This window comes from Pteropus medius, unplaced genomic scaffold (assembly GCF_902729225.1).
Source record: "Pteropus medius unplaced genomic scaffold, Ma_sr-lr_union100, whole genome shotgun sequence".
NCBI classification, from domain to species: Eukaryota; Metazoa; Chordata; class Mammalia; order Chiroptera; family Pteropodidae; genus Pteropus; species Pteropus medius.
In genome coordinates, this window is record NW_024351073.1 from 6671454 (window position 1) to 6686464 (window position 15011).

Here is a 15011-nt window from a genome sequence, read left to right on the forward strand (position 1 = left end):
TAATTCCCTAAAGTTTTAGCGAGTAAGACATTTTTTAAAAATCTACCAAGCTTATTTTGAAAAAAATATATATATATATTTTTTACTATGTACTTAATCCTTTAGGCTCTATTTCTATTTGATTTATCCTCTCCTAGTGAATCACTCATTTTCTTAGAAATCCCTGCATTTCTTCATTTGGCTGTGAGCAGGTGTGCTTCTATTTCTCAGCAGGAGTTATTTTGAAGCTGCCAGAGTTACGGAGATCAAATGGAGGCTTTGGTTGGCACACCTTTCACATGCCCAGTTACCAGGGAAAGAGTCACATTGTATAAAATGCACATTTGGGTAGCGAAGACATACTTTTGTCACTTAAAGTATGTGACATATAAAGTATGAGCTATTCGAAAATGATGAAGCAAAATAACAGATTGTTTTCTTCTTTTGAACCAGAAAAAAAAAAAACCATGAAAATTCAGTTAAAAAAAAAAGAAAAATGAAAAACAAATTGCGACACCCAAAGGGCATTCGGTATTTTGTGGGGCGAGAGGGAGGAAATTGTCCACACAGTGTACAGAGCCTTAGAGCTTGGGCATTCCTAAGACCTCAGACGCTCACCGGCCTTGCATGGATGTTGCTATAAACTGGGAAAGCGTGCTGAGGATGGGCACAAAATTGGGACCCTAGACAGCTTTAGAATGTTTACGGTTAAGGAAAGAAGGAAGGGTATCTAAAATGTTTTCATTAGGAACTATGAGGTAACAGACAGAGACAACTGCCTTTGAAAGAAGAGTTCATTACTTGCATTTCCCAAGAGATGGAGGCAGGCCACCCATACAAGGCCACATGGGAAAGCACCAAGGTGGATGGTCAGGAGGCAGAGGAGGAGGGAGTATGGCCAGGAGTCTTTCCTGTGGTTTCCCAGGGAAGGAATGGGAAAACGGGGCAGACATGTTTGAGCAAGTTTAGCATTGAATAGTTTGAATAATTTCGTAAGACTCTGGGCTGTAGGGGTGGTCTCCAGTGGCCTAGTGCCTGATTTAGGGCAGGGGGAGTATTGGTTTGATGTGTGAGAGATAACAGAGGTGGTTGGGATATGCGCTCTGGGTTGGCTGGTTTGCATATGAGACGGGTGTTCTAAGGGGAGTCATTTGCTATCTCTATGAATCGGCCAGCCCTGGAAGGAGCAGTCTCCCCACAGCCAGCAAGGCCCCCGAGATATCAAAACGTGATAAAATACAGAAAACAAAAGTCATGATTAATACAGAAGGTAACTATTAGACAAGCAGTTCTTAGGCAGAGTTAACTAAAAACAAAATATCATGATAAACTACTATTTGATATTCATCGATCTTTACGGAAATTTCAAGAGGAAATCTACACAGTCTGTGGGTTTTACACGTGGTGGTGTCCCAGACACTGCTCAGTACTGGTGGGATGTGTTAACTAACCACCTAAATCACAGAAGTATAATTAAGTTTAGAAAGCTATACTTTTTTCTAAGGACAGATATATGCATCACCAATTTCCTCCCCAATTACAAGTGCATGTATATATTTCTTTCCACATTAATAATTTTTAATTAAAAATATATTATTTTTCAGATAAGTTTTATTTATTTTCTAGGTTGTGGAATAAAAATTATTAGTTTAGTAGAATGAAAATTAAAATGTGTCGATTAGCAAAACCTGTCATAATAACTAGAAATCGTAAACAATCTAAATACCCAAAGCTAAGCGATTAACCAAAACATGAGTTTCATACAGTGAAACATGAAACAAGTATTTAAAATAATGTTGTGGAAAAATGAGTAAGATGGGAAGCAATTTCAACATATTAAATGAAAAATGTAAGTTACAAAATTCCATGTTCTATCTGATCTGCTTTTCTGATGAAAAAGAAAGTATTTATAAGCATTAAAAAGAAACTATGGGAGGAAACACAAAATGCAACATACATATATATATATATATATATATATATATATATATATATCTTAGTGTTAAATTGTATGCCAGAAACTTACTGGATTTTGTTAACTGGATTTTTGTCACCAAAAAAAAATAATTTAAAATAAATTAAATATATATATATAAAGCTAACCATCTTCTGAACCTACGACAATTATAAATAAAGCTGCTACCAAAAAAAAAAAAAAAGACAGAGAGGATATGCCCAAGACAGGATCCATAGTTATATGGGTTATAGGGTTATAGTTGGTTTACTTTTTTCTTTCTCCCTATTTGTATTCTTAAAATTTCCATAATAAGCATGTATTATTTTATAAAAATGAGAGAATAAAAAATATTGTTTATTTCTATCATATTGGAGGTTTTTTCCCAAAAAAACTTTCTTCTACTGTTAGTTGTGCTGGGTCGTAAGACTCAAGTCACAGGGCAGCTGGGATCACAGCCTAGACCTGCTGCAGAACCATTTCTGAAGTCAGGCCCCATTCAAAACTGGCGCCCCCTGCTGAAAGCAGCGTGCCCAGACGAGGAATTGATACCGGCCCAAATCCAAGGAGAGACTCACCAAGCTTTGTACATCATTCTCAGTGGTGAGCAAGGCAAGGTACAACAACAGGCCTCTCACTTTAGCAGGAATATACCCAAATGCCTAGATCACTGGATTCTAGAAACTCATCAAGATGGCAAAGCCCTAAACTTTCTCAGGGTTTATTTTCCATCCTACAGCATACATGTGTCTTGTCAAGGCATCAGAGGAGTTTGCTACTTCCTGACCACCAAATCTCATTGATATAATTTCTTAACTATGGAATGTCAGAATGATCAACGCCGTTCTAAACTATGAACTGACTTAGCCCTTGGGCTAAGCGCCTGGGATGGGATACATATTCCAAACACCTTGGAAAGCACAATCTGCCACAACATGGCCAGGTCCAGGTTTGGATTCGCCAATTTAGCACACAAACGTCAATGCGTTAAATCTGGAATCCTAGATGAGTGCTTCCAGTGTTAATAAATTCAGGCCAGATAAATGTCAGGCTTTAAATGTTGTCCTTTTTGGTCTAGCATTTTTAGAATCTACTCTCACATACGTTCTCCAGACTCTTGCCAACAGCAATCAGTGACATCTTGGAACTCTGTGTATAAGCTCTCTCTTCCCAGACCAGGCCTTGTGTCTCTCCATCAGGGCTCTGTTGGGTTTTAACTCTTTTATGGGCCTAGAGGCAATGAATGGTGACATTAGTTTGAGAGGCAATTGCCAGGTATTACTGTTTAAAAGGCTTTTAGTAGAGGAAGCCTTGTTCCCTTGGAGAGGAGTGGGGTTTCCTCTGCTGGCAAGGGAGTTAAGGGGAATTTACAGGTTCAAAGTTCTCAGCATCATTCATGTCTGTCCAAATGTCTTCAAGCCATGCCTCATGTCATCCCACTCCAGCCCCACCAGTGCCCTTAACCTAGGGTCAGAAGCCCAGCAGTTTTAAGCATTTAATTGGCACTGTAACTCTCCACCCTTTACCCCCAGCTATATCAATCCTGCAATTTAAAAGATGAAGGATTCCTTCAAAACTGTCCTTGGTTCCCCTGCGTGTATTCTTAAATCTATGTTCATAGCTTTTCATTTCTCTTGTATCATCTAGGGTTCTCAGAAGAAACCAGGTGACTCTATAATCTTTACAAACACTACTATCACTATAGCAACTAAGTCCCATAGCCATTTGATCTCCCTATGCCTTGCCCTCCACCTACACTTCACTTCCTGATATCATTCGGCAACAATCTCAGTGGTCACGATGTCACTACATGTCATGCATTACCCGTGTCCCATTCTCTCCTCCTGTCAAGGAAGTAATCTCTGTGTTTCTTGAACATATGCACAACCCAATCCCAAACTCCTGTTTCAAGAGTCTGTTTTCTGAGTATAAAGTGAATTAATATAAATTATAACAGGGTGCTTTCCCTTAATAATCCCACATAGAATATCAGAAATAATTTCACATAGGCTGGATCATATACATCGCCTTTCACTCTAAAATCTGCAATCTGTCCTTCTTTGGCTAATTTCTCTTCTCTTCCCATCTTCACTCATCTATTAACTAAGCATTTCCTTGGGGGATGCTTCATTCTTCGCTTTCCACCTGAAGTAGAATATCAATGTACTTCTTCAAAGTCATGGTTTTTACAAGAATAATATGGGTGGATTTAATTTCTTTTCCCTCATTTTTGCATCCCCAGCATGTACCTCAATGACTGTCACATAGAACATATCAAAATTATCATTAAAAATGATTTTTTTGGATGTTTGAATTTTTGGAATATATTTTGAATGTTTACACCTTGTATGCCTTTTCTCACTTAATCTTCACAACAGTACCATATGGTATAAGCTATTATTATTCCCCATTTACCAATGAGGAAGCTGAAGCTTAGAGTTTAAGCAACATGTTCAAGGTTACACACAGCTGGTAAGTGAGAGAATCAGCTCTATTTGACTCTAAAGCCACTAAACTCTATGGCTTCTTTCAGTAAGTGTTTATAGAATGAATAGCCAGATGAGGATCCCCAATAATCCTACACAGATGACTTTATTTCCACATTATTTCGTTGACTCCAAACAAAACTTCCTGGCATTATCACTAACCAGACTTCATTCTTATGATTCCATCAATGGTTGCATGTAACAGAAAGCAGCTCTGGCTAAATTAGTCAAAAATAAAGGGATTTGCAAAAAATAGCAAGTGTTGGTGAGGATGCGGAGAAACGGGAACCCTCTTACATTGTTAGTGGGATTGCAGATGGGTACAGCTGCCATGGAAAACAATTTGGAGGTTCCTCAGAAAATTAAAAATAGATATATACCTTTTGACCTAGCAATTGCGCATCTGGGTATTTATCCAAAGAAAACCAAAGCAATAATTCATAAAGATCTCCAATATTCATGGCAGTACAATTTACAATAGCCAAGATACAGAAGCAATCTAAATGCCCATCAATAGACAATTGGATAAAGAAATTATGGTTCATATATACAGTGGAATATTACTCAGCCTTTAAAAAAATGAAATCCTACGATTTGCAATGACATGGATGGACCTAGAGGTTATTATGCTGAGTGAAATAAGTCAGACAAAGATAGATACCATATGATTTCACTTATATGCGGTATCTAAGGAACAAAAAGAACAAACTAATCAAAAACAGACTCACAAATATAATGGACAATTTGGTGATGGACAGAGGGGAGGGAGGTTGGAGGCTGGGAGAATGGGGTAAAGGGTTAAAGAAGTACAAATTAGTAGTTGATAGTTGGGCACGGAGAGCATGGAAGAGGGAATGTAGTTAACATTAATATGATGTCTAAGTGGAAGGCCAGGGGAGGGAGGGAGCAATTGGGGGGGATCGTTTTATCAACATTGTAGATGTCTAACCAAGGTACTGTATACTTGAAACTAATTTAAATAAATTTATCTTTAAAAATTTTTTTAAATATAAATAAATAAAGGGATTTGTTGTAAGATAGAGGTTAACCCATAGAATTAAAACAGCTGATCGACATGTCTTAGAAAAGACAGAACACAGGCAAAACTAGGGAATAAAGTAGCAAGTACTAATCGACAGCCTCTTTGGGCCTCCACCATTGGGATGAATCAGCTTCAACTATTTTCAGTTCTTGTGTCACTCTGCTCAAGCCTCAAATTCCAGCAGGAGTCCATCTGACATATTTGGTTCCCCTGTCCAGCCCTAGGCCAGGGGATAAGGTGGAGGAGAAATGGGGTGCCATGCTTGGCAGTTCCATCAAGACTGCATTTAAGAAAGAAAAACAGAGGGACAGTAACCAAAGGAAGGCATCATGGGTGCTCGGCAGGCAAACATGAAACATCTGCTGTGATGACTTAAACACATCCGTGATCAGAGGAGAAAGCTTTATACTATTAAAAATATTCATTGAAATGCATTAGGGAGGCAGTTTCTAAAGAAAAGGTCCAAAACGTTTAGAGCACTGTTTCTTAAAAGGAACAGTTTTGATTTTAAAAAGTAATAAAAGATTTTAAAAGAAAAGCTCTCACAAACCATCTAGAGTTAGGTTACTTTTTATTGCAATATGACTGAGATGTGTACAAACATAAAATCGGAGGTAAAAACCCTTGAATTTATAGCGCTTATAAAATTATAAAGCCACAACAAATTTTAAAATTAAACTCAAACAAAATGACAAAAGCAATATAATTCAAATTATTTACATAACTTCAACTTGCCAGGTGATGTTTCTCTGGAACTGAGCTGCTGTCTCCAGCGTGTATATGGTACGGACCGCTGTACTGCATGCGTTTTGGAGTTCAGCATTGCTGTGCTATTGCATGCCTTGTGGTGACTCAAATCTCCTTCTACTTTTATCCCTTCAATCCACGGGGAAATCTTGGGACCACCGGGCCAGGTCATGACTTGGGCACATTTAATTATTTGCACAATTCAAAATGAGTTAATAGATAGATAATAACAACAACAACAAAAATTTTTTTAGAAGTTTCTGCATCGCATCGCTTTACAATGTCACCCTTTACAATACTTTATAAGAGAAAGTTAGAAAACTTTAGAAATATCAGAAAATCTGTGGATTATCCCTTGGTGAGTTGTGAATTAGGGACAGAGGAAATGTCCTACAGAAAGGGTCAAGCATGTGTCTTCAGTTTCTAATGGGATGTGAGCTAGTTTATGAGTGTCGCGTGATGGCGTATAATGGGCAGGCTTTGAAACCAGCCAGCTCTTGGGCTGAATGCAGGCTTTGCTATTTATGAACTGTGTCATCTTAGGCATGTCCTTAACCACTCTGAACTTCAATTTCTCAATCCAGGTAAAGAGGTTAATAAGACTTATCTGTCAGATTTAGAGGACTTGGTTTCTTTTCTGGCTCTATAATTTACTCTGTAATTTTGGCAAGCCATGTGAACTCTTCAACCCTACCTACCTACAAATAAAAATGAAGGTTTTAATGGTTCTCAACAGAATAGTATTTTCTCCCATTCTAGGGGCATTTGGAAATGAGTGGGGTACTTTTTGGTTGTCACAAAAACTAAGAGAACCAAAAATAGTAAATGCCCTGTAATGAGGAGAATGGTCCCACAAACAAATAATTGTTTCATATGAAAAACCAACATAGCCCTATTGTGAAACCTAGATCATCTCTGAAGTTCTTTTCACTTTGACCTTTTATCACTTTATTTCATGTCATTGTTTTTCACAGTATATTGGATGAGCCACCATGACACATACAAGCATGTTTATCAAAATAAAGAATTCTGGAATAAAGAACTGGCTTGCTTGGTTAGAGTGGAGTGCTCCAGGCAAGCCGAAAAGTACGTCAGACAGAAGCTCCCCTGGAAATAACTCCTACAGTAGCTCACTATAGAAAGTAAAGGAAACTCATCTTTAGTGAGCACAGGTGCAGTGCTCTGATCTGGGTTATCCCGCTAATCCACGCAGTGTCCCTATTGTCTTCATTTTGCAGGTGACAAAATCTACCCATAGCTCCAGGTTTCTGGTTTTTTTTTTTCAATCTAGGTGACATAAATTGTGTGTGTGTGTGTGTGCGCGTGCGCGAGTGTGTGTCCCCAAAATCATGGAAAAGAAGTAAAACATCGCAAATAGGTTAAAACACTGCATCTTGTCCTGGATCCCTCGTCATCTGCCTTCAGGGCATGTGGCCTAGCGCACTGGTCACCACTGCAGGTTTCCAAACACCTCCAGTTGTCAGCATCCAGGGCTAACTGACCTGAGGTCTCAGTAAAAAGACGTTCTTCCGCCACCTCTTATGCCCCCACCTCCTCCCCAGGACTGACCTCTTTCCAGGGCAACTGGTGGTCACACTCTTCATTCCTTTCAGGGGAAACTCCAGCGTCCACCCCGAGGACTGTAGTATTGTTCTTTAGCCCCAAAAGACATCAGCACACATTTCTGTATCAGTACATTTGCCAAGTAGATTATTCAAGCTTTAATAATGCCATGTGGGATCAGCCATAATCTCACCTGGGTCCCTTTGCTCTAAGCAGAGTTCCTTGGCACAGTCTCTCCTCTAGCAAAGGAAAGAGAAGACTGTGGCCTGTGTGTGCCCCCAGACTGTTCAGGGTCTCTGCTCCTGATATGGGAGCAAGAACACACATTGCTCCAGTGTCTGGAGCAGTGACATACGAAACACCATGGCCTGGATCTGGACCTAGAAAAACCTCCACTAAAGGAAAGACAATGGCAGCAAGTCGGCTCTGTCCACAGTAATGGCCCTGTGTGCGTAATCCAACAAATCATTTGGCTCACACCTCGCCATTCCAGAAGGTCTTTGCTCCATTTTCACTACTAAAGGCCTATCCTGACTAGTCCCCCCAGGACAAAAGGACAGCCTACTCAATAAATTAAAAGTCAGGACACTGAAAATAACGGTTTTTTCAGCTTATCAAGTGTTCAAACCTTGCAGAGTATAATACCCATCAGGATCACTTGCTGCAATCCAGCAAACATAGACTGATTGCCTATTATGTGCCAGGTACAAAGCCAAGTCATAAAAACGAAAAATCATTATAAAAAATAAATAAAGCTTCAGACTCAGGAATAAACATTATATAGAAAATCAGTCACGAGTTTCTAATAAATAAATTCTAGGAACGAACCTTAACTGCCCTACGTCTCGTTGGCAAGCCTGAGAATTTCGATTCCAGTAAAGCCTTTCACTCCTGATAGGCATATTTGGAAAAGGAAGAACGGGGGGAGTGAAGTGGGATTGTTGAAAAGAGAAATGAAGGTAAATCATGGTGCATTTCTGCCATGAAGCCTTAGAAGGATAAAGGAAGCTGAGAGAAGCCGACTTCCTTCGGATTATACTCTGGGGTTGCACAGAAGGAAGGAACTAAGACATACATAAGTAGGCTTGACAGCCAGGGGTAAGCAGAGACACAAGGTGCCCAGGGAACGCAAAAGCGTAGCTCGTCTTCCAATCAATGCTATTTTTAAAAGCAGCTTAACATTTATTTAGTGGGGTTAAGGTTAAAGGCTTTTTATTATTAAAAATTACATATAACTTCTCCTCCACTTCCTCCTTCTCCTCTCCTTCTCCTTTTCCCACATCCCTTCTCTTTCCTTCTTGAACGATTCAGCCCTAAAGTGCTCAGGTGAGGTCGAACAAAGTAGGCTTCTGCACCAGGAGAGGGAAGAGCCGTGATGGACAGAGCAAGTTGTCATAGCTCAGGAAGGTGAACCCCGTGTTCACACATGGGGACAGCCCAATGGGGCGCGTCAGGGTGCTCGCACAAAGAGAAGGGCATCCCCACAGGGGAGACTCCAGGTCGGGTGTTGGGACAAGGGTGAAAAGGATGTCTTTGTGGAAAGGCAGCCCAGCAAACAATGACAGCACCTTAGGAGTAAGGAGGACATCTGGACAGGGGAAGGGATGGCAGCCAAGAGCGTAGATTGGTTATATACCCAGAGGTTGAACAAAGGAGCAAATAAAATAAAGATGATGGAGCCAGGTTTCTCGTGCAGATGAGAAGATTGGAGAAATACTGCAATGTGATACCTGTGGAGTCAAGACTGTACAAAGTACTGGTACCTGGAAGAGCGTGGGCAGGAGGATTGGATTAAATTCCTAAATGGCGGTTACTTTTAAACTTGCTTGTAATATTTTGTATAAGGCAGAAATGCAGAACTTGTGAAGTCGGATTCTCATATCATTATTTGGATAGAACCACGCTCAATATTCAATAATATCAAGGTGAAGAGATAATTCTGTAATCATTACAGAAAATTTACATAGCGTATGTTTCCATCTAGTTCCATAGAGAAAATGTCAGTTGCATAAATCCCTGGGGGAAAAAAAAAATCTGCAACATTGACTTTACCCTGTACATTCATGCTGGAATTATCAGGCTAAAGAGATTTTTAGTAAGAATTTGCATTGGTGTTAAAACCTCTTTTATTCCCTTATCAAGAGGAATTTTGTATAAAAGGAAAACAAAAGAATATAGTCACACTGACCGTGCTGTTTAGAAAGACAAGGAGGCAAGTTACTAATTATATAATACTTGAAAACCTTGAAGTTTGAGTGTTAAGTCAATTTTTAGTTGGACTACAGTATTAAAAAACTGTAACTCATTCATTGGCTCAAAATGTAGTTTAACTGGGACTATTTTAAATTTCTTTTTTGCATTAAATTATTGAAAAAGTTGCTTTTAAAAATAACCCAGATTACTCTATGTCTCATGCTTAGATTTTTAAATTAATTATTGCTTTATTATTAAATATTTCAAAACATACAGAATATAAGAATGATATAATAAACACATGGTCCCTAGCACTTAGCTATACCATATATTTTCCATTTTGCTATATTCAGTTCCATTTTTTTCTTAAAAATGTGAAAGTGACCAATGTGGCCTTATTCAACACCATTCCCATCTCTCCAATCCAGAAGGTGGAGCATCCATCCCAAGCATATTTTTACACTTTTACATCCTATGTGTGTAAATGATATAATTCTATTTTAGTCACTTAACATATTTTTCCATATAAATATACATACTTCTAGTTCATCCATGGTGATGACTGTAGGGCCTATCAGTGGTTTATCTATCCATTCTGCTATTGAAGAAATTTTCATTGTTTACAATTTTACACCATTACAAACAAGACTGTGATGAATATTCTCCTGCATTTTTCCTGGAACACAGGTATGAGAGTCTTTCCAGAGAGATCTATCCATCCCATTTGTTTTTCCATGAAATCTGCTCAGGTACAGTGGATTTCTACATCTGTAGCTAAGGACCAGAGATTGCTGAGAAATTGGGGGGCTCACCAGGTGATAGAGGCCTCTAGCGGGCCTCTAGGTAAGCAAAGGCTCTTACAGAGGCCTGCCTCACTCGGAGAACAGCATGCACCTTGCAGCTCCATTGTCCCCCACAAGGAGAGCTAACACATCCTGGGCATGCAGCTCTCACTCTGCAGGTACCCAGGCAGGTGCTTATAAAATCTGCTGTGGAAGCGCTGTGGAAATGACGTGAGCATATGACAAACAGACAAAGCTGTTTGGAGGTTCAAAGGTGAACTTGACAGCTGTGGTAGGCTGATTAACAGCCCCCAAAGATGTCCACATCTAATCCTCGAAACTTGTGACTGAATATGTTTACTCACAGAGCAGAAGGGACTTTGTAAGTATGATTAAATTTAAAAGCCTTGAGAAGAGGTGATTATCATGGATTATCTGGAAGGGGAGTGGAGTCCAATGTAGTCACGAGCGTCCTTATAAAAGGGAAAGCAGGAGGATCAGGGTTAGAGAGATGCCGGAAGATGCTAGGCTGCCACCTTTGAAGATGAAAAGAGGGGCCACGGACCAAGGAAGTCTCTAGAAGCTGAAAAGAGGAAGGAAAGGGATCCTCAGCCAGAGTCTCCAAGGGTTGCAGCTTTCGCGCCACCTTGGTTTTAGCCCACATTTCACTTCGGATCTCCAGAACTGTGAGAAAATAAATTCGGGCCTTAAGTCCCTGAGTTCGTGGCAATTCATTACAGCAGCAGCATGAAACCAACAAGAACGAAGGTGAGCGAGGATCCACCTTGCCGGTCATCGCAAGAGAGGAGGCTCGCGGCTCCTCGCGCATCCGAAGAACAGAGCGGGCCGCTGCGCTGACGCGGGGAAAGGTGCGGGGCAGGGCCGCAGCCACCGGCGTCACCAACGCTCCGCCGCTGGGCGCCCTTTGGCATCTGGCAACCCGCTCCTGAAAACAGTCAGAGATGACCGTTAGGATGTGTGGGTATAGTTGGTTGAACTAAATCAATGTGTCGTATGTGTCGACTTTGCCTTCCAGGAAGCGAAGGAAATTCTCCGTGGCATCACTTGGCTCCGCAGAGGCGCTGTTCTCCGTCTCCCTGCTTTGCATCCCAGGCCTGCTCCCTGACTGACCTCACCGGCCGGGATCCGCTACTCCAGCCCCAGAGAGTCCATCCAGACCTTATTTCACGCCGGATCTGCTGTCCGGTTGGACTGGTGCCTGTGTCCTCTCCCCTAGACCGGAGTTCTGGATGTTGACTCCTGGCCCAGTCCATCTGAGCATGTCTGTGCTTTATGACAGTTTTGGATCTTGATTCCCCCATTGCCTGGACCTCTGACCTGGTTTTGTTTGTCCTCCAGTTTGGCCTGACCTCTGAGACCTAGACTTTGCGCTGACAGCCACATCTTGCTCTAACGCTGTGACTTTTGTACAAAGCACACTTCCCAGCTATTTCTTCCACCTGCTTAGTTTAGTATCCCCATTAAAAAGAGAGTCTTTCTCTTTTGCAACCTGAATAGAAGAGTAGTCATGATGAACCTACAACCTACTCTGGTGCCAGGAACCATACTGGCAGCTCTACATACACATCCCACTCAATCCTAGAAGATCTGAGGGTGTCAGAGTTCGGAGTGTCAATGCCTGCCCAAGGCATTTTCTGGAAAACACACCTTTTTCATTCAGAGAACCGCTCCCCATCATCCCATTAAGAACATGTTGAAGCATATGGCCATTCCACCCTGAACACCGCCGATCTCGTCTGATCTCAGAAGCTAAGCAGGGTCAGGCCTGCTTAGTACTTGGATGGAAGACCACCTAGGAAGACCGGTGCCATAGGCAAGAAAGAGAGAGAGAAAAAAAAGAGAGAGAGAAAAAGAGAGAACATGTTGACATTGTGGATGCAGCTAATCATTGTCCTCCATGCTCCCAGCCACAGGAGTTGCATGAGAACTGAGCCGATTAGAATACCCCACCGAACTGCCCCTCAAGATTGGGCACAGGACCTCAAGTCAGGGGCTAACCATAGCTCTTCTCCAAAATGTTTTTAATAGAACATTAAGTGGCAGGAGACTTTTCTTGGGAAGGAGGTGAGGGGACAAGCCAAGAGCTAGGAGCCAGGTCTCTAATCTCATGGGGAAAGCTGATTGAAGAGAATGAAATAGACCCAAGGACACTAGAGTCACACGGAGACAGTAAACTTGGACGGCATTTAAGTCCTTGGAGACACACAGTGCCTAGTGGTTCCAAGTGTGAGCTCGGAGTCAGACTGCCTAGGTAACCTTGGGAAACAATCTCTCTGAACCTGAATTTCCACTTTTATGAAAAAGAAGATAATAATAACAATAATAATAATAATAATAATAAGAGATAATAATACCTAACTCATGGGGCCGTTGGGAGGATTGAACGAATCAGTGCACGTGAAGCATGCTGAACACGGTGCCTGGCACGCGGTCATCACACAATAAATACTATTATAAGCTCTCCAGTTGTCCCAGGCTATCCCCACCCTTGTCCTGCCTTGCACTTGGTTACCTGAGCAAACGGTTTTCTCTTTTTGCCTAAATTACTGTTTGGTCTCTATTATTTGTAACCTAAAGAGTCCCAAGGAATAGAGACATTATTTCCCTAAATTTCTGAATTCCACAAGACACTCTAGGAAAAACAGTTTCCATAAATCAGTTTGGGCAACTCTCGGACATTCACTGTGTTTTAATTTGTGTACTGCTCCCCTCTTTGATAGTCTCATTATATTCTAATGTATTAAAGGTTCTGAATGACTCGACAGTTAAAATGCCAGTTGAACTTAATTCAATCTAGACTTTCTTTGACTTCAGTTCCCGTTTTCTTTCCTGGGATCTTTTTGTCCTATTCTACAAAATTTGCATTCCACAGAATACACTTAGGTGTGATGAACAGAACATAAAGAAAACTGAAGAATCTGTTGAGTGACAAGTTAAGCCCATATCTATTTGGATCGAAAACATATGCTCTTTCCACAATTCCATATACACTAACACAAATATTATTAATCATTTGGAAAGTAAGTATTAGACATACTGGTTTTGAGTTTGCTTATTCGTTTTAAGTGTTACTTTCTCAGAGAACAAAGTTTTAAGAGCTTGCTCTTGCAGATGCATTTACAACGTGCAAAATTAAATAGTATTAAATCTTTTTATGACAATTTCAAATAAAAATTATGTGAAACATGCAATGGTCTCTTCTTTGAAAAACTGCAAGAAAGATGGCTTTTTTTTTTTTTTTTTTCTGGTCACCAGAGACAATTGTAGAAGAAACACTAGCCTGGGAGATGTTTTTATTCTCTTTCACACTATCAAATACCTTTGTCTTTATTTGTAAGATGGCCAAATTATTGCACAAGTACTCACATGGCCCGCTGAGCCAAATTCTAGCTTCTGATAATTCAAAGATCTGTATCTTAAACTATAAGTCAAACCTGGGCAATGGATATTATTATTATTATTATATTCATCATCATTATTATGATTATGGATTGATATTGATTATTGGGCCCTAATAATTGTCAGAGGGGACTTTTGGACCAAAGGAGGGAACTGGTTCTGTCTGGCAGCCTTACAATCTAAATTAGACTGAGTTGTATAACAGTTTGAGGCATCTAATATGGGACTTGCCAAATTTCATGGCTTCAGGCACACGGAATGCACATCCCTGTTCCAGGGAGGCTAAATATTTTTCCAAATCAGTAGATAAAACAAACTCCCTGACCTCAACTTACTTCCTGGCGCCTGGAGTCCTGAGGAGCTGATGAAGAGTGTCTGTCTGCTATCAAGTGACAGGACACATTCAGACTGGCTCCTGTGCTCAGGACCATGTGGTACCTGATCCCGTCTCCATCTTCGGAGCTAAGATTTTGGCCACAACTTAAAGATCTAGGTCCAGAGGGCAATGGACCAGGGGTAGATACCATTAAATGCCATTGAATCAGCCTTGAAGGGCAACTGTGGCTTCTTAGTACATGAGGCAATGTGCTGCAGCTAGAGGCCAGTGAAAGCGGGTGATCGCAGATCGTGGGCAAATCACGTCTTGAATGTCATATCTAAAATGAAGAGGTGGCTACAGCACTGTCTGAAGTAAATACTGTGCACAGATTTTAAACCTTACAGAGTCAACCAAGGAGGGAGTAAATCCATCTAAGGGGACCTGAAGCTTCTGACCTAAGAGCTTGGTTTGCTGGACACCTTAACTATTCAACAGTGACATCTACTGACTGTGTTAGACACTGCCA

The 15011-nt window shown here is 40.7% G+C and overlaps 1 pseudogene; it reads left to right on the plus strand.

Annotated features, from left to right (window-relative positions):
* Positions 1 to 12465: 12465 nt before the first annotated feature.
* On the plus strand, positions 12466 to 12583 carry LOC120586419 (uncharacterized; annotated as a pseudogene).
* The last annotated feature ends 2428 nt before the right edge of the window (positions 12584 to 15011 follow it).